Source organism: Geotrypetes seraphini, chromosome 3 (genome assembly GCF_902459505.1).
Source record: "Geotrypetes seraphini chromosome 3, aGeoSer1.1, whole genome shotgun sequence".
Lineage (NCBI taxonomy): Eukaryota > Metazoa > Chordata > Amphibia > Gymnophiona > Dermophiidae > Geotrypetes > Geotrypetes seraphini.
Genome location: NC_047086.1, coordinates 328,420,829 through 328,441,054, shown reverse-complemented (window position 1 = coordinate 328,441,054; position 20,226 = coordinate 328,420,829). Strand labels below are relative to the sequence as shown.

At 41.2% G+C, this 20,226-nt stretch overlaps 1 protein-coding gene across 8 annotated transcripts in view; it reads left to right on the top strand.

Annotated features, from left to right (window-relative positions):
• The window catches only part of FOXA2 (forkhead box A2), a 95,589-nt gene extending 75,687 nt beyond the window's left edge, over nt 1-19,902 (top strand). For 2 of the 8 annotated variants that reach the window (XR_004538879.1, XR_004538874.1), the window contains 3 exons: nt 10,775-10,805; nt 13,688-13,747; nt 15,689-17,371. The gene's annotated coding sequence lies outside the window, so the exon portion shown is untranslated. Of the gene's footprint in view, nt 1-471; nt 666-10,774; nt 10,806-13,687; nt 13,748-15,688; nt 17,372-18,821 lie in introns of those variants that run through there. The other 6 variants (XR_004538877.1, XR_004538875.1, XR_004538878.1 and 3 more) reach the window with 4 other exon arrangements.
• Nucleotides 19,903-20,226: the final 324 nt, after the last annotated feature.

Here is a 20,226-nt window from a genome sequence, read left to right as displayed (position 1 = left end):
CTGGAAGGCAGTGAGGGGGAGTGGGCACGAACTTGGGACATGGGAGGGAGGGAATAGAAAGGGTCAATTGTTGGGCCTGAGTGAAGAAAGGAAGGAAGGAGATTCATGAAATCACTAGACAACAAAGGTAGTAAAAATGATTGTATTTTCAATTTAGTGTTCAAAATGTGTCAGCTTTGAGAATTTATATCTGCCGTATGTATTGTGTGTCTATGAAAAATGAAAGGAACAGCCTGGCAGGGAAGGGGAGACAGGGTGCAGAGCCTGGCAGGGAGGAGAGACAGGATACAGAGTCTGGCAAGGAGGGGGGACAGGGTGCAGAGCCTAGCAGGAATTGAGGGGGGCTGGGTGCAGAGCCTGGTATATATTAGTACACAATTTTGTTCAGAACTGAAAGGCACAAGCGGAATAGAAATCACTAATGTAATGTAATGGGTTTTTTTTTCTTGTTTTCCTACTCTGCTCTCACAGTTTGATAGAAGAGACCTTAAATCTAGGGTGCATCTTATGGTCTTATGGAGCAAAAAAATACGGTATACTCTTTCTGAAAGAATACATGCACTACAGATTTGCTTTCATAAAAACAAAAAAAGAAAAACCTGAACAGACTGAAAATTATGAACATAAGAATTGCCATACTGGGACAGACCGAAGGAACATCAAGCCCAGTATCCTGTTTCCAACAGTGGCCAACCCAGGTCCCAAGTACCTGGCAAGATCCCAAGGACTAAAACATATTTTATGCTACTTATCTCAGAAATAAGCAGTGGATTTCTCCAAACCATCTCAATAGTGGCTTATGGACTTTTGTTTTAGGAAATTGCCAAGCTAACTGACTTCACCATATTCTCCTGCAACAAATTCCATCTATAGTGTGCTGCATACTCTAGAACCTATATGTCCCCTATAGTGTGCCTTGGCTGGCCAAAGAACCTGTAGAAGGTATCAAACAAATATGCCAGACACAAAAAACAGAAAAGGACATACCTCTATGGTTGTTACCCTGGTTTATTGTTAGGCTGAGTTATTCTGTTGATAGAGCACTAGGGAATAAATTGATGAAGATCTGCAGAAGCCAATAATGTGAATTTCTGTTATTAAGGTCTGTCTTTTGATGCTGTGGCTCTCTTTGTGATATCTTATAGATCTATGTTAGCAAGAGGATTTTATGAGTTATTTCTTTTCCAGATGCCATGATTTGCTGTGACCTCCATTTTCTTAATTTCTGTAGAACCTATTGAATGACTCTATGTTTATATTGTTGGTCCTATCCACTTAACTGTCCACTGATTTCTGGATCCTCTAATTCTGAGGTGTTTAGATTTATGCAACTGGTCAGTTGGGTTATGGATTTGGCATTTTCTGCTTCCCTGTGGGTTGCCATAGGAAATTATTTGATGTTCAATCTCTACATACTCATCATTTCATTCATTTTCCCTAGGATGGATTATTGTAATGTCATTCTTGCAGGCCTCCCTTAATATCAAATTAAGCATTTTCTTCTTCTTCAGAATACTGCAGCAAGATTATTATTCAATGCTAAACGATCTGATCATATTATACCTCTTCTGAAAAAACTCTGTTGGCTCCTGGTAAGATTTTGCTTCCAAATTAAATTGCTTACAGTACTCATCATGCTCTTTTCCAAATGTCACTACCTTATCTTGCAAATTCACCCCCCCCCCATGCAAAACTGCGGAAATGGTTTTTAGCGCAGGCCATCAAGCTGAATGCTCTGCACTTTTCCCGATGCTCATAGGAACTCTATGAGTGTCGGGAGCAGCGCAAAGCATTCAGCATGCCAGCTGGCGCTAAAAAAACTCTTTTGTTGTTTTGTAAAAGAGGGTTTTAATCACATCTTTAAATTCAACCTATCCAGTCCATTCAATTACATGGGAAAGGTTATCCATTACCCCTCCCTTGTGTGCATGTCTGGAGTCGACATACCAGTCAGCTTTCTTTTATCTCTCCCCTTTACTCTGCAGAGTCTTTAAAATTTTAAGGTCCAACTGAAGACCCATTTCTTCACATAGGCCTTTGGGGACAGAAATCTGAATTAAAAACTCTTCCCCTGGGACTGTGCATCTTGTAAGGGATTTTTTTTTTACTCCTTAGTATGAGTGCTCTTGTTGAGTGTCAACTTTCCTATATAAATTAGAAATCTTTTCCTGATCTCTGTTTTTATTGTTATGTATGTTCACCGCTCTGGCCTGTATTTTCAGTAAGGGCAATATATCAAATCCTAAATAAACATTTACTTAAAGAGTTTTTTTAAATGGATGAGGCAAAACTTTAGTAGAATTATTTATTGCAAGATACAGTCCAGGGTCATTTCCTAGATCAGATATTTTGGCCTGAAACAACTTGTAGTAAGGCTAAGATTAATGAGATTATTACGGTCTCTTGATCTCACCATTATGTGGTTCATATAATTATTCCTTTGGCACTGTTCATCTTCCTCTTGGACCATAAATATAGCACATTCATAATTTACGTAGAATACTTTTATGTACAATTTTCTTGAATTGCTGAATGAACACCAGGAAATTTCATCTGAGGAAATGGTCACAAATTTATATATATATCTGTAATTGTACAGAGACTGATCTTACAGTTGCTCAAGGAGGTAGAGGTAAAAGGAAGTGCTAATTTCAGTTCAGTGAGGGGCTTACATTACTGAGGTTTTAGTTCTATAAGCTGAAAAAAACATAATACAGTTCTGAATTGGGAATGTTGTAATATGCATAAGTGATTTTATAAGAGCAAGATTTTAGAAGGTCTTGCTTGAATGATTAACTGTCCTAGAAATTTGTTTTCTCAGGTTAGACTGCTGGTAACTCTGAATGATCTTTTGACCCCTCAGTCCTCAGTAATGTGTGAGGATTTGCTTCCTTATTCTGAAAGTAAAATAGAATAGATGCACTCTGTTAGTCAGTGGGAGATTTTGAGTTTCAGAATTCTAAATTATAGGTATCTCAACTTTTGGGGAAGACCTATAAGGTGATGGTCAGCCTTTAGAAAGTTTGGGTGAGAGAGCTGCTGAAAGGGGGGCGGTATCTTGTCACCCCTAGAGAATCAGTTCAAACCTACCTTTTGTCCTTCTAGTGATCATAATGTTATGAATGTATAGTTGTGCTTTGAATGTGGGCTGCTTTTACCAGTGGGCAAAGGGGGCAACTGCCTCAGGCCCATCTTAACAAGAAACCCATAAGAAAAAGTGGTCCTGAGCACAGGGCCCACTTCAGCCCAGCATTCCCTTCCCCTGGTGCAGCTGCTGCTTAGGGATTAAAAAAAAATATATATCAGTCCATGTTACTGATGGCTCTTATGTTACTTCCTTTTTATCCTCAGTAAGCAAAGTAACCAGAACTGATGGACTGGGGGTGGGAAGGGGAGGGGGCAGGATGCTATTGGTCCAAGGTCCTCATTCACAAAAGTTTTGTCCATGGACCTATGAGTGATTAATAAAGCCCTGCCACTGAAGATCTTTAAATCTCTGTTGATGAATCTGTCCACCTGAGCTAATTAATAAATCTTTTGAGGAGGGGCAGTGACATAGTGAGGTTAGGAGGTGCCCGGGGCAGTGGCACCCCCATGCCTTCTTCTCCACCCTCACCCCTTCCACGCCACTCCACCCCCTGCTCCCTGCTCCTTCGCACCCCACACGCCACACTCGCGCCTTCCCTTCCCACCTCTGTACCTCTTTAAATCTTTGCCAGCATGATCAGCTTCTCCAGTCTGATGCTTGCACTGGCGTTGGCTTTCTCTCTAACATCATTTCCTGGCCCTGCAACCCGGAAGTGATTTCAGGGGATGGTAGGCCGATGTGAACAGCAAGCCAGGGTAGTTGCTCAGGCTGGCAAAGATTTAAAGAGGTATGGGGGAGCGGGGAAGGGAGTGTAGCATGGGGGGGGGAGGGACAGTGAGGTGCCAGCGCCCGCACCAAGGCAGCGCCTAGGGCGGTCTGCCTCCCCCCCTTACTACACCACTGCGGAGGGGACCTGTCCTGAGCTGCTAAAGATGGCTACAGTAAACCGTATTTTAAAGAAGGTTACTTTGGACTGGACCCAAATAAAACTCATGTCCAGTGTCAAATCTCTCCCTAATAGCAAAGACCATAGAGAAGACAGTTTGTGTTTAGATATCTTCCTGTCTGGAACAAGGTTATAAATAATAGGCTTTGATGATGCTGTTTTATCATGGTTTTAGGGTAAGATTCTCAAAACTTTAAAGTGGTCGCTAAACTAGTTCCAGCCACTTTAGCATTCATGTATTTTAGCAGTGGATTATCAAAACGGCTTACCATGGTCTTTTAGAGCTTCCTAGCAATGTCAGACTCTGCCATGCAAATATATTACAACGAGGTAATTAATATTTAAATAAGCACTCCGGGTGATTCTCTATTATCACTGGGTGATTCCCTAACCTCTCTGTTCTACATTTGCGAGCAAAATTTTTTGGCAGGTCTGAGGTGCCCTAGCCTTACTTTCTGGTCAGTATCTGAGTGCTGATTGGCTCAGGCATTGACAAGAAAGTAAGGCTTGACAGGTCAGACCTGCCAGAAAATTTTGCTGCTGTCGAGCAACCCCCCCAACCCCCCAGCATCAGGAGGGATGCCCACTCCCTCCCACCGTGCCATTAAACAACCCCCCTCTTCCAAAGTCATCCACTGCATGAAGGTATGTCAAATGTAGGGGTCCAGAGGCATCCACTGTCTGAGGGAGTGTTGAAAGAAGAAACCTATTTTAGAGAAAAAAAGAGCATGATGAGTTAGTGTAAGTAATTTGTATTGGAAATGGAATCTTACCGGGGGCCAACGGAGTTTTTTCAGAAGAGGTATAATATGATCAGATCTTTTAGCATTGAATAATAATCTTGCTGCAGTATTCTGAAGAAGTGAGGCTTACTGGCCTATAGTTTCCTGCATCATCTCTGCGACCACTTTTGTGAAGAGGGACCACATCCACTCTTCTCCAATTCCACGGAACCTCTCCCATCTCCAAGGATTTATTGAACACTGCTGTAGGCAATCAGCCGGTGCCAGCGCTTCTCCTCTGCAGCCCTCTTCCCTGCTGGCACCCCCTACTGGCTTCTCAGAGCCCAACTGGAGGGCCTCTGCACATGCACGGCCATTGACATGATGATGTCACGCATGCACGTGATGTCATCACGGTGACGTCCACGCACTTCCGGGTGCCTCGAGCCGTGGCCACTACCTTTACTGTGCTCGGCTCGAGAAAGTTTGAGAGACACGGCTCTAGATAGATCATTTAAAAAAAAAGAAAAAAGATAGACCTCTTGTGGTTTAAAAAATGGACCTTTTCTCAACTGGGTTTCTGTACATCTTTTCCAAAATGCCCAAACACAGAATTAGACGTTCTATCAAAAATGCCCCTCTAAATCAGGGTACAAGTAAAACAATAGAACTGCTGAGACATTATAAGAAAAGTCCAACTATGGACCAAGGAACACCCTCTAACATTCATAAATGAATACTTTAGACCTTAGTTTCAATGGACAGTAAAGATGGTGCATACACAGAGCACTTCCTTTGCCCAAAACTGGTTTTGGTGATGCCAGGAAGGTGGTACCACTTATCCATAAAATGTCAGGCTACAGCTGGAATATATTATAGTTTTCCTCTGGATATAGAACATTAGACTGTCAGTTAAATGTAAGGTTTTATTCATAAGATAAACAAAGAAACAAGTTCCTTTATAGCTCATCAGCTTAACATAGCATCAAAGCAGGGTAGGCAATTCAGCATTTACTGGCAGTACAGTCTGGGTCAGAATGTCTCAGAGTTTTCAGGTTAAGACAACTCACATGACGAGGCTTGAACAAAGGCACGGAACAATGCATCCGAGATCCACAGAGCAGACAAGCAGGCCAATCTCTTTTTACCTTTACATTACAAGGAGAAAGCAGGCCTTCTAAATTGTAATGAAGCTCACAATGTACTACATTGGAGACTCCCAAATAGGTCCTGAGGGATCCCCAGCCAATTAGGTTTTCAAGATATCTGTAATGAATATGCATAAGATTGATTTGCATGCATTTCCTACATGGCAGGTCAATTTATCTCATACAAATGCATTGCAAATATCTGGAGAACACAGCTGGCTGGGGGGCCCTTCAGAACAGGTTTTGGAATTGCTGTACTACGTGATTCAAGAGTGGATCTCTCCTAAAACCAAAGCACAGGGATTTATTCATTGCATTTGAGAAGCCCAGAACATTGTTTTTAGCTTAGGATGACAATATTTTTATTCACTGTACTCACAGAACATTTGTCTAGCACAGGTTTACTGAGTCCCAAATATTGTATGTGCTAGGGGTTATACTGGATAATAAACTCATCTCTCCAATCTAGTCAGAAAGTCCTTCTTCTTTCTGCCATGAGAAACATAAAAACATAAGAATTGCTGCTGCTGTGTCATACCAGTGGTCCATTGCGCCAAGCAGTCCGCTCACACGGTGGCCCCCAGGTCAAAGACCAGTGCTCTAAATGAGTCCAGCCTCACCTGCGTACGTTCCAGTTTAGTAGGAACTTGTTCAACTTTGTCTTGAATCCCTGGAGGGTGTTTTCCCCTATAACAGACTCTGGAAGAGCGTTCCAGTTTTCTACCACTCTCTGGGTGAAGAAGAACTTCCTTACGTTTGTACAGAATCTATCCCCTTTCAACTTTAGAGAGTGCCCTACCTTGGAGAGGGTGAACAATCTGTTTTTATCTACTAAGTCTATTCCCTTCAGTATTTTGAATGTTTCGATCATGCCCCCTCTGTCTCCTCTTTTCAAGGGAGAAGAGGCCCAGTTTCTCCAATCTCTCACTGTACGGCAACTCTTCCAGCCCCTTAACCATTTTAGTTGCTCTTCTCTGGACCCTTTTGAGTAGTACCATGTCCTTCTTCATGTATGGTGACCAGTGCTGGACACAGTACTCCAGGTGAGGGCGCACCATGGCCCGGTACAGCGGCATGATAACATTCTCCAATCTGTTCTTGATCTCCTTCTTTATCATTCCTAGCATTCTGTTCGTTCTTTTCACCGCCACCACGCATTGCGCGGGCGGCTTCATCGACTTGTCGATCAGAACTCCCAAGTCTCTTTCCTGGGAGGTCTCTCCAAGTAGCGCCCCGGACATCCTGTATTTGTGCATGAGATTTTTGCTGCCGTTTATCACTTTACACTTATCCATATTGAACCTCATTTACCATGTCGATGCCCATTTCTCGAGCATGTCACGTTGCAGATCTTCACAATCCCTCTGTGTCTTCACTACTCTGAATAACTTTGTATCATCCACAAATTTAATCACCTCACTCATCGTACCAATGTCCAGATCGTTTATAAAGATGTTGAAGAGCACGGGTCCAAGCACCGAGCCCTGCGGCACCCCACTAGTGACGCTCTTCCAGTCTAAGTATTGTCCATTTACCTCCACTCTCTGTTTCCTATGCTCCAGTCAGTTTTTTAATCCACATGAGTATTTCACCCTCGATTCCATAGCTTGCAATTTTCCAAAGTAGTCATTCATGTGGAACCTTGTCGAACGCCTTCTGAAAATCCAGATATATAAAGTCAACCGGGTCGCCCTTGTCTATCTGCCTGTTTACTCCCTCGAAGAAGTGCAGCAAGTTCATCAAACAAGATCTGCCTTTGCTGAAACCGTGCTGGCTGGTCCTCATCGGACCGTGTCCGTCAAGGTGATCAATGATGCCATCCTTTATCAGCGCCTCTACCATCATTGGCTTTTAGTTGAAGCAGTTCAGTTATAGTCCCTTTCAGTTCCTTGATGACTCTTGAATGGATGCCATCCGGTCCCAGGGATTTATCGCTTTTAAGCCTATTGATCTGCTTGCATACCTCTTCTAGACTGACTGTCAAACCTGTCAGTTTCCCATCTTCATTTTCAGCATATAGCCTGATGGGTTCTGGTATGCTGTGTATATCCTCTTCGGTAAATACAGACTCAAAAAATGTGTTCAGTTTGTTGGCGATTGCTTTGTCCTCCTTTAGCACTCCCTTTATTCCATGTTCATTCAACGGTCCCACCGCTTCCTTCGTGGGTCGTTTCCCCTTAATATATCGAAAAATGGCTTGAAGTTTTTCGCCTCCCTGGCTATTTTTTCCTTGTAGTCTCTTTTGGTCCCTTTTAACACCTTATGGCACCTGCATTGATGTTGTTTGTGCTTATTCCAGTTTTCATCCGTTCTTGACCTTTTCTATTCCTTAAATGAAGTTTTCTTGTCTCTGATTGCTTCCTTCACCTCTACATTTCTTGATTGTGAAGCCCTCGGTTTGCTTATTCACACATTAATTATTAACTACATTGATTATTGTAACACTTTCTATACTGGTCTAGCAGCTACTAAATTGAATTGCCAATGGCTCATTCAGTTCCTGTAGTATTCTGAAAGATCAGGCTGTGTTTTACCACTTGTAAATGAGCAGCATTGGCTACCAGTTGCCCCATGGAGTCAATTTTACCATCAGGTAAACCAGTTTACTTGCGTTATGTGTTATCTCTTGTTGTCATCATGTCTCCTTAGATTAATCCCAAGATAAGCATGTAGTCATACCTCATATAGCACAAATTTTTGAGTTCACATTCCACTCTGATTTTTTGTTGTTTTGCACGTATTCTAATTCTTCTTGCAAAAGGGTTTAGAAATAAGCCTGACAGATATATATATTTTTGTGGGAAAAATTAGACAAAGTTTGAAATTTGACAAAGATTCTTAGATAGCTTTTATTGATGCTACATCTGGGCTTATCAACAGAGTTTGGCATATATTATTATGCAATATATTCTGGGTAATATATTACTTTTACATGTAATACATTATTTTTCTTAGTAACAAACCTATACTAACACATGAACATTTACTTCTAATGACACCGATGTGCTAAACTGTGAAAATGCCACGAGTGGGTCTTCACATGTGAACCATCCCAAATTTCAAGGTTTTGAGGTGATTTTGTATACAATGCCCCATCTGCAAATCTCTTCACAATTTAGTACATCAACTTCGTAGGAAGCGATTTCAGGAAAGCATAAAAACATAGAAATTAAAAAAATAAATAAATAAATAGAACAGGAGCAGTATGACCTACTTATAATTTAATAATTACAATTTCTTGTCTTGCCAGTCTTTTCAGTGTTGATTTATGTAGGCTTATTTATTATATCAGCCAATATCTTATATCATCTGAAAGCAATGCATTTTAGCTTTCCAAATATGTCAACTACGAGTTATTTAACCAAACAAACCAATATGAACTATGAGTTTATGGGCTTACAGCCAAAGCTTCATTCTTTGTTAGTATTAAGAATCTTACAGTCCAAACAATGCAGGGTCACTATAAAGCAACTGGAGGCGCAAAATTCCACACTTTCTTTTCATCCTCATATTTCTTTAATTGCTAGGAAATCATTTGCTGTCCTTAGAAGAATAAGGTCACTTAAATCATATCTTGACTCTAGGTTGCTTAGAGCTTTATTATATGCTCTTGTTAACCGATTGAACTATTGTACAGTAACTCTCTTGGAAGGGATCCCTCTACATCAGTTAAAATAGCTTCTCTATGAGGCTAATGAGATAATTAAATGTGCTGATGACAATTATTCAAAACTGTTCAATCAAAAGAGAATTGCAAAAAATTGCAAGAGGACCTTTTGAGACTGGGAGCTTAGTGATGTCTTATTTAACTTTGAATTTATTTAACTTTGAATTATGGACAGAATTTTCTTCACTACATCGATATAAAATAAGTTTTTTGTAAGAGAGAATTTATAAGTTGTATTACCATACAATGATTCGTAGGAGTATACAGATGCCATATTATTTTCATTTTCAATTACTGTATATTATTTCTAATTTGTCCTAATTAAGTGTATAATTCATTCAATAAAGAACTGGAAAAATAAGTTGCAATTATACACCATGGCTCATATTTTATAAATGGCACCTTAATTTACCGGTGTCTAAGTGCAAAACAGTGTTTAAACGCACTACTGGCACCTAAAAAAATGATGCCGGATTTGTGCCTACAGAGATGCTTTACAATGCCTAATGCCACAGTAGACGTGGCTAATGCTGGAAGTAGCATTAGGCTTTGTAAAGCACACTTGTAGGCGTGCTCCACGTAAAAAGTATCATATCTACATTCATTCTTCTTTTCTTTTTTTCTATTTTTTTCTAAGCTCTTCAGAGGTGCCAGTTGTTAGCCAAGTGTTTTTAATGGCTAAAAACATTTGTGTGGCATTGGCCTCCTCATTAAACCTGTAAATTTTAATGAATTAATTATTCAAAAGTGCTCAGAAAAAAAGGGAAGAAGAATGAATGTAGATATGATACTGGTTTGTGTTTGAAGAGATGAACTAATTTCAGTATCTTACAACTGACTGCAAGATATACTGTCCACGTAAAAGGTAGGCAGCATAAATGTAAGCCTTACATTTCCAGCATCTTTACCGAAGGCACAATTCTATAAACGGCACCATCGCGTGATTGACACATGATTGGTGTCTGCTTTTAAGGCAGCAGCTGACAACAGCACCATTTATAGAATCCATGCCTATGTTTTTAATGTGATCAGACTTTGAAAAACTTTTATAACATCTATGAGGGTAAATCAAAAAGTAAAGGCAAAATACATTTAATAGCTTTAATAGAAGTAACTGTGAGCAATTGAACATATCACTAACATGAACTAACATGCACTAACATGCAAGATGATGCATTTCAACTAGCTTCTGCATTCCTGCAGTGATGAATTTTTGGGCTGCTCCTGAAGACAGGTGAGCACTGCTTCCTTTACTTCATCATGCTTTGTCTTTTGCTCTGTGGGTCGCAGTGATGCATCCATGTATCTTTACCGGTGACAATTCTCTCCAGAATACTCATCTCAGGAATTGGGTCACAACCTCCACTTGTGCAGATCAGTAAGCTGTATGGGAAACCATCGAGTGCAAACTTTCCTATATCCCAAGTCATAATGCATTATAGTAAATGTAGATCCATAGCTGATATCCAAATTTTCAGTCAACTGAGACACCATTATCCGTTGGCCTTCTCTAATTAAAGCATCTGCCCTCTCAATGTACTCTTGTGTATGCAATGTTGATGGGCGACCAGAACAACCTTTGTCAGTTATACTCATTACTCCCACTTTAAACCTTTTTACTACTACTACTATTAATTATTCCTTTAGCGCTACCAGATGTACGCAGCACTGTACAGTGTCATGAAGAAGAAGACAGTCCTTACTCGAAAGAACTTACAATCTTCTAAACAGACAAGACAGACAAACAGGATGTCAAGGATACAGTTAAGGGGAATGATTAATCAGCTGGCTGGGTTAATGGGCAGAGGAGTAGGGTTATGGATTGAAGGCTATATAAAAAAGGTGGCTTTTCAGTCTGCTTTTAAACAAAGTAAGGGAAGGGGCTTAGCGGCCAAACTCAGGTAATTTATTTCAGTCATAGGAGGCAACTAGATGAAAGGAACGAAGTCTGGAATTGGAAGTGGAGGAGAAAGGTACAGCTAAGAGCGGCTTATCTGAGGAACGGAGTTCTCTGGGAGGTGTATAAGGAGAGGGGAGAGAAATTGAGGGGCTGCAGAATGAACACACTTGTAGGTCAGCAATAGGAGCTTGAACTATATGCGAAGGCAGATAGGGAGCCAGTGAAGTGATTTAAGGAGAGGGGTGACATGAGTGTAGTGAGGTTAGTAGAAGATGAGTCATGCAGCAGAGTTTTGCACAGATTGCAAGAGGGAGAGGCGGCACTGCAGGAGACCAGTTAGAAGTAGATTGCAGTAATCTAAGCATGAGGTTACAAGAGTGTAGACAAGAGTCTGGGTAATGTGCTCAGATAGGAAGGGGAAAATTTTGGTGATATTGTAGAGATAGAAATGACAGGCCTTAGCAGTTTGTTAGATGTGTGTAGAAAATGAGAGGTCAGATCGAAGACAACTCCAAGGTTGGGAGCACATAAACCTTTTGTTAATTCATTGTACTATGTACATACCGAGTAATTTTATCTGACAGTGAATTTCCACAGGTTTCACTCTCCATACCCAAAGAAAGCGCATTAGCACACATTGTTCTTCTTGCAATGGAGCGTCCATGTTTCTGACCTCATGACTGCCATACGATTAAAGGCCAAATGCTGCATGAATGAATTATCCAATGGGCAATGTATGAGTACATATGTTGTATTTTTCTAGCTCTGTTCTGGTAATTTAAGAATTGCCTTTAATTTTTGATTCACCCTTGTACAAATCTAGGTACAGAAACTCTGTAAAAAACTTATTGTGGGCAATATTCATTTCATGGTGGTAGGAATTGTCACACCAAAGCTTTCAGGGAGAGACTGAATGGGGTATTACTGTTATACCAGTAAGACTGTAACTTCCAGGATCCCTATCTTTATATATAATTATCTGTGTTGTCATCAAAGTTTTGCAACAACAAAAATAAGCTTTCAAAGGTTGGAACAAGAAAATAAGCAGATCAACGTTAGATGACAACATTTTGTAGTATTTTCCCTCTCCTACTTCTCTGCATTACCCTCTTACTCCCACAGACAATGTACAAATCTAGTCACAAAAGTCTTATTCACCTTTGCTTTTATTTATCTGGCTAACCCCTTCCCCCTTTCACAAAACCATAGCGTGGTTTTTAGCGCCGGTCACGGTGGTAACAGCTCCGATGCTCATAGAATTCCTATGAGCGTCAAGAGCTGTTACCACCGTGGCCGGCGCTATAAACTTCACTATGGTTTTGTAAAAGGGGAGGGGAGGTAAGAGAGGAAGAAACCAGTTGTCTATTATTCAACAGAATAGATTGATCCCTTATCATCAGGATAGTCAGATAAGGGCTCCAGATATTAAGGAACATTTGTTTTGTCTTTTCTCCCATTGTTTCCATTGATATTTGTTCTATTCATGGCACCTTATGCAGATGATGTGAGGTGAGATAAGGTAGGTGGGTCAGTTGCTGACCATTGTAATAAAATGCATCTTTTGGCAATCAGTATGACTTAGTAAAAGAGCTGGAATTTGGACTCCTTCTCCATTATATCACCCATAATGTCCAGTAAGCTTCTACGAAGAATTGCCTCCCAATGGTGGTTAGGCATATGACTCAAATATCTCCAGAACAACTTCCAAGAGTCCAAAATTGGTGGACAGTCCCAGATAAAATGTTTGTAAGTTGCATTAATGGTACCACATTTAGTATATTTGCCTTCTGTTGGAAATCTCATCTTTTGTGCATGAGCTAGGTGGATATACATATGAAGGAGGAATTTTTAGTGGAGCTCTGGTAGCTGTGCGCTTTGCCCTAGTGAAGTACTCTGGCGCAAACTCATTTTTAGGTCATCAACTGAATAATCTCCAAAATCTGTGTTCCATCTATTCACCACATGTTGAAAAGGATGTATTCCCCAAACTTTTTTTCAGCCATTCTTAAAACTGATCTACCAATTCTTTAGTGACAGCCAGGAGAGGCGAATATTCATTGAATGCAGATTCCTGAAACTTAACACTATATGGTGATAACAAAGAATGAACGTAATATTGAACCTGCAAATAAGCATACTAATCCTGTGCTTGTAACACATAAATATTTCTCTCATCTTCTTCTACAAGGTGATATAATACTAATTTCTCCTTATAGAGCTTTCCAAAGTCACATCACAAAACTCTGACGAGCCAAAACTCCAGTCTGTAGCATAATGTAAGTGACATGCAATACAGTAGGCCTTTATATCCAGAAGGCCTAACCCTTCATTTCACTTCAGAATTTGCATATGTAAAAAATTAAATCTAGGTTTTTTTGCTCCTCATAAAAATTTTGGCAGTACCTTGTTCCAAGCATGTATATTCTTTGATTTCAAAACCTCCCTTGTCTTGAAACCCAGACTTAGGCCCTCTTTTACTAAGGTGCGCTAACCGATTAGCGCACACTAATCGATTTAGCACGCGCTAAATGCTAACGCATGCATGTTAGTCTATGGATGCGTTAGCGTTTAGCGTCTGCTAATTCAATTAGTGCGCACAAATCGGTTAGCACACCTTAGTAAAAGAGGGGATAAGTGTTCCCATCATAGTGGCTTGTAAGCTACTTCCAGCCATGGGCGATCTAACCCCAGATATTCAATGCTGGGGAATTGAATATCGCCCTACAATGAAACTCCCTGCAATGAATATCAGGGTATTTCCACTGACCCAGAAATTAACTGGGCACTGGCCAATATTAGGATCAGTGCCTTGTTAACTTGGGGGCTCATAATTAAAAAAAAAAAAGTTCAAAAAGTAGCCTAAATCTGGATGATCAAAAAGACAGATTGTCCAAGTATCGATAATCAAAGCTGCTTTTAGACGTATCTAAAGCCAGCTTAGGCCTTTACCCTGCCTCTGAACGCCTAGAGTGAAAAGAGGCGTTTTTAGAGGAGGGGAAGGGCGGAAGGTGGGCCGACCTAGACTTAGTCATATTGCAAGTATAACCAAAAGTCTAAGGAGATCGTCCAGTTGGAACTTATATGTTTTGACATAGACCAAGTCAAAACAGGTATAAGTTCTGAATAGGGGCCGCTGAGCTGATCGCAGCTGCCGCGATAAGCTCAGCAGCCCCGGCAATCTGCCCAACCCCCACCGCAACGATTGCGGCAGGAGAGATGCCTACTCTCTTCTGCTGTGATCGTGATCCCCACTGAACTGCTGTGAACCGGCAGGAGAGATGCCCAATCTCTCCTGCTGACACCCCCTCTCGACAAAATGGTGATCGCTGGCAGGAGGAATCCCAAGCACTCCTGCTGGCAACCCCACCCCCAGAACCCCGAACCAGCAGGAGGGAACCCAAGCCCTCCTGTCGGAAGGCATTCACCCTCCCCCCCTATGAATACCAGCAGGAGGGATCCCAAGCACTCCTGCTGAAGATGGCTCCTGAACCCCCCAACCCCCGAATACCGGCAGGAGGGATCCCAAGCCCTCCTACTGAAGATGGCCCTCCACCCCCCCACAACCCCCTTGAATGCCCCTCAAATGGCCCCTAAATGCCCCCAGTGCCCCGACCCCCCCTACCCCGGACCCCTCCACTGACCTGTCAGTTGGCCGGCTGGAATTGGCAGGTAGGCCATTCTGAAAAAAATCCTTAATTTGGACTTTTTTTGAGAATGGACATTTCCCTGCTTGCAACCTCGACGTCTACTGACTTAGGCCAAAAGGAGACTTAGACTTAAAAAAAAAAAATTATGCCCCTCTTGGCGCATAAAAGGCTCCTTTTAAAAAGCCATGTTAGGCTTTTTTATCGCTGGCTGCAACGGTATTAACTGACACTCATGGGAATTCTATGAGCGTTGGAGCTAATACCGCCGCGGCAGGCAATAAAAAAGCCTAACGTGGCTTCGTAAAAGGGTGGGGGGAGGGGAAGTTAGGACTGAATATTGATGCTAACCAGCTAAATTGCTGCTGTACCTTAACTCTGCCCTTGGCCTTCCCCTAACTTAGCCAGTTAGGGGATGGCTGGTTAATGGAGATATTTAGTGACACTTAACAGTTAACTACCACTGAATATTGGTAGCTGGTTAGCTCAGTGGAATTAAACTATGTAGTAGCCTCTTCTACCTAGTTAAACACTTTTGAAAATTGACCCAATTATTCTTACTCCAAAATACAGCAGCGAGGCTGATCCTGCGCAAGACCAAGTTTGAGAAGGCAAGTCCACTGCTTAAGGAACTACACTGGCTACCAGTCAAGGGCAGGGTCCAGTTCAAATCTGCATGTACAGTCCATAAGGTCGAATATGGAGAAAATTCAGCCGGACTCACTTCCGCCATCCAGGTCACACAGTCCTTCAATGACTCAAGAACAATCCAATGCTGGAAACTACCATTTCCCATCTCGCGCCTGGTCTGCTCTTTGCGAGACCACCTTCAAGTTCCAAAGCCCCAAAATCTGGAACAGCCTCCCAAGCAGCTTGCGCCAAACTCCTACATACTTCCAATTCAGAAAGGCACTGAAAATATTCTCTTCACTGCACTGACCTATTCGTATACAGTCATTTGTATGATGTCTATGCCTCTGTATCATTCCTAATATTATGTAAACCCCAAAGATTCCTAACTGATATTTGCGGGATATAAGAATCAATATGGTATGGTATGGTTTACAAAATTCCAGATTAACCTACATATAGAAAAATCCAGCTCTCAGTAGTATTAGCACTTAAAAGTAATAGAAAATCCATTTATCTTTCTATATAATTTAAATACTAATTGGTTTGATCCTTGCAAATAAAGGAGAAGTTTTGATAAATTAGTAAGTGATTTATTTAACAGAAAATAGTGCTGCACAGCAGAGTTCATGCAAGTAATATGTATTGTGCTAAATTAACTGTATTTACATACTGTAAGTGCTGGCCTTGAAATATATTTCCCTAGGAAATCCATGGCATGTTCACTAGAAGTGAGCCAAGTCAAATAAAGTATTACTATTATCACCTTTCAGAAACCAGAGCTGGAAAAAAAAAAAGAAAGACAGCCGTGTAAGTCACTTCACCCAGCTGAGCCTTTAGAGAGTGAGTCTCTTTTCATACTATAAAGTCATTACAAGTGTGTATTTAAGACATCAGAACTTCAGGAATGTTTTCATGAAAGAGTGCAATGCATTGAAAAGATAGAACCACCTTAATCTTTGCAAGACTAACAGAGATAAGAAATGGCATTAAGTTGGCTGAAATTAGCAAATGGGTTTGCTACACAATGCCGTTGTTACCATTAGCTATGACCGCTGAATGGCACGGGCAAAGTATGTCGGCAATGTTTAACAAACCATCCATCTTTTACCTGTTCTTACTTAACAGAAACCTTTGTTTGAACCGTGCACCTATTCAGTTAGACTACTATCTTTTATCAGGAAGATTAATCCACCGTTTATTTATCACTTTATTAATTTCTAAGGTCTTTATTATTTTGATTTCTGTTGTGCAATGTCACTTGCTTTATTTAGAAATCAGGAGGAAGAAGGTATTATTTCTGACCACCTCTTATGCTCTTTTTCCCAAACTGGAAAAAGCAAAATCTGCATTAATATGGCACCTGAACTCTCTTAATATATTTGACTGCTGATTCTTCTGCATTTGTTTATGCTTCTGAGGGTCAATTCAGCCTTAATTAGGGCTTAGAAATATGTCTGCCTGAAAGATTGCGGTTGATTTCAGTAACTGAAAAGAAGCAGATTCTAAAGTATATAGGAAAACATCAATCAGCAGCCTAGTGCATTGTGGGAAAACTGAATCAACCTACTTTAAGTTGTTAGGCAAACTCATGGCTGGAATCAAATAATAAATTATGCAAACGTGTCTTGGAGTCTTTATGCCATTGTTCTTTATTTATTGATTTCACATGTTACAATTCTATTGTCCCAGACAGGTCAGTAGATCCTTTGTGACAGGGCTGCAGTACAGATGAATGTTTAGGCTGCGCTCCAATCTTCCTTTCTAAGTAAGGGTACTAACACCCTGATTTTCACCCAGTGGCAGTCAGCATGTTTGTACATGCTGATTACTTGCAGCTAAATTATCCAGTGATATTCAGTGTCAGGCCCAGGATGAATATCAGGTTGGCTGCCTAGGTTTTTGGTTTCTTACCTAAAATTATAAAAAGAAATACCCCAACTCCCCTTACTCTCTACTTCTCCTGATCCCCCCAAACATGCTCCTCTGCCCTCCCCCCAGAAGGCCCCCCAACCCACCCAATGTCTCTGATGGTGCAGCAGGAGTCAGTGGGAGCAGGAGCGCAATCTCGCTCCTGCCCCTAGCAGCGGCTCTTTAAAATGGCTGCTGTGACCTTTCACAACAACTCATGGCACTTAGTGATCCTAAATCTGGCCTCTTCGTTTTGCGGGTGCTGGAACAGAATATGACAGTATCTACATAACCTGGGGTTCCTTCCCAGTGTTGTCCCTGACCTGCCCACTTTCTACTTGGGTGGTCTGAGGGAATAGTCAGTGGCACTCTCTGGTTAAGTGCTGCTGAATATCCCCTCTTAAGTGTTAGCAAGTGATTTAAGCGAGTAGGAGAGCTTCCTGTCTGCTTGAATCGCTCAGAATATTGGTCCCTAAGTCTTTTCAGATGATTTTTCTGGCAGTGCACCACAAAGCAGAATTTCTGTAGTTTTGTTATTCTGGACAAGCCTATCTATGGAGAAATGAACCATTCCAATGGGACATTTCTTCATAAAATTCCAACCTTAGCCTTACTTTGCCCAACATTCAGAGGACTGGAGTTGTTCATATCAATTATCCTAATAATTTTCCTTCTGGCTTAATTCACATACTCAGATTTTATCAATGGACCATCCCACAGCTTTGGAACCAACTTCCCCCTCAATTCAGATCACAGATGACCTTCCAAAGAGCTGTGAAGACCTTTCTCTTCAACTTAAGGTTCAGCCGCAAACAATCCCCTCTAAACTCTTTACTGCCAACGACCACTAGCTGGCGACTACCCAGGACCAATTTAATGTAATACAGTCGACTCCACTTAAGTGCAAGGCCTCTGGACCGGACCGCCACGTGCGCTTAAACAGAGTGTGCGCTTAATTGGAGTACCACTTTTTAGTCATGAAAAATTACAGTACGCTGTAGTCAAATGCAATAAAACTTTTATTCAGCAAAAAAACCCACACATAAAACAATTCTACATGGTTCAGTTTTAGAATCAGTACTGTTCCGACTAATGCAATACACTGTAAACCTTTTTTTAAACCAACATTCTTCTGAAATAATCAGTCATTGTTTTCTGCACGCAGATTGCACGATTCAGGCTGTGTATCTGACTACTGATGCTGTGAAACTGTCCATAGTCACGACATCCATTTATCTCCAGATAACAACGCAGCGGGTGTAGGGACTTCAGCGCGTCTGAGAAGGAAACAATCTCTGCAGGTGTTTCATTAGTCATGGACACGTTCAGCCAGAGACAATGACTTTTGACCAGCCAAAGACAAAGGTTTTTCTCAACGAGACGCCATGGTGCAGTTTCAAATGTTCGAACACCTGGTCAGGCCTAGACTGCGGATCTGAAACACGGAGCTCATCAACGTGAGAATGTGATTGCTTTTAACCGGAGTGAATGTAACGTGAACGCATAGAGGTGGGACCTATAACATCAGTGCGCATAAGCGGATTGTGCGCTTCTCAGAATTGCAATTATCCGGAGTTTACGTCCATTGACTTTAATGTAAAAAAACGGGACCATGGTGGTAGTCTGCGGATAACCAAAGTGTGCGCTTAACTGACGTGCACTTAGGTGGAGTCGACTGTACCTCCCCAGCAATTTCCTATGAATGTCCCTACCCCAGGCTTGTCCTTAAAATACTGTACTATCCAGGCTGTCTTCAAGTCACTGTATTGTCAAAATGTACTGTCTAATATAACCTACTATGAATGTTTGCTTGTAACCCATTCTAAGCTCCAAGGAGGATGGGATAGAAATCAAATTAAATAAATCAGAGGTGAGCTTCTCAAAATATCTTCTATGAGAGCATTTTTTTTTCTTTTACTAGTAAATCTTCATTTATTTATTTACTCAAGTTTTTAGCCCGTCCTCCCAAAGGAGCTCAGAATGGGTTACACATCAGGTACTCAAGCATTTTCCCTATCAGTCCTGGCTGGCTCACAATCTTTGTAATGTACCTGGTTAGTCCATTGTTTTTAAAGTTGTTATACTTATTTACTTGTGTGTAACACATATTCAATAATTTTTGAAAAAATTATAAATACTTATCTTAAACTTATATCCCAAAGTGGGTAACTGAATTTTGAGCATTTATATAATCCCCTTCAACTACGAGGGGCCGCTGAAGAGTTCTCAACCCAACCAACAAAGTTGGGGCAGTCTCCATCGAAGGCTATAAATTTAGTCCATTGATTTTCCACTTTTTTCATTCCATATTTTTTCAATGGAATGAAAAAAGTGGAAAAATTGCTGCACTAAGGGCTACTTTTACAAAGGTGCGTTAGGGCCTTAATGCGCGGAATAGCGCGCGCTAAAATGCTGCGCGCACTAGCTGCTACCGCCTCCTCTTGAGCAGGCGGTAGTTTTTCGGGTACTGCAAGCTATAGCGCGCGCTAATCCGGTGCGTGTGCTAAAAACGCTAGCGCACCTTTGTAAAAGGAGCCCTAAGTGTATAGCCCTTGATAGAGACTGCCCCA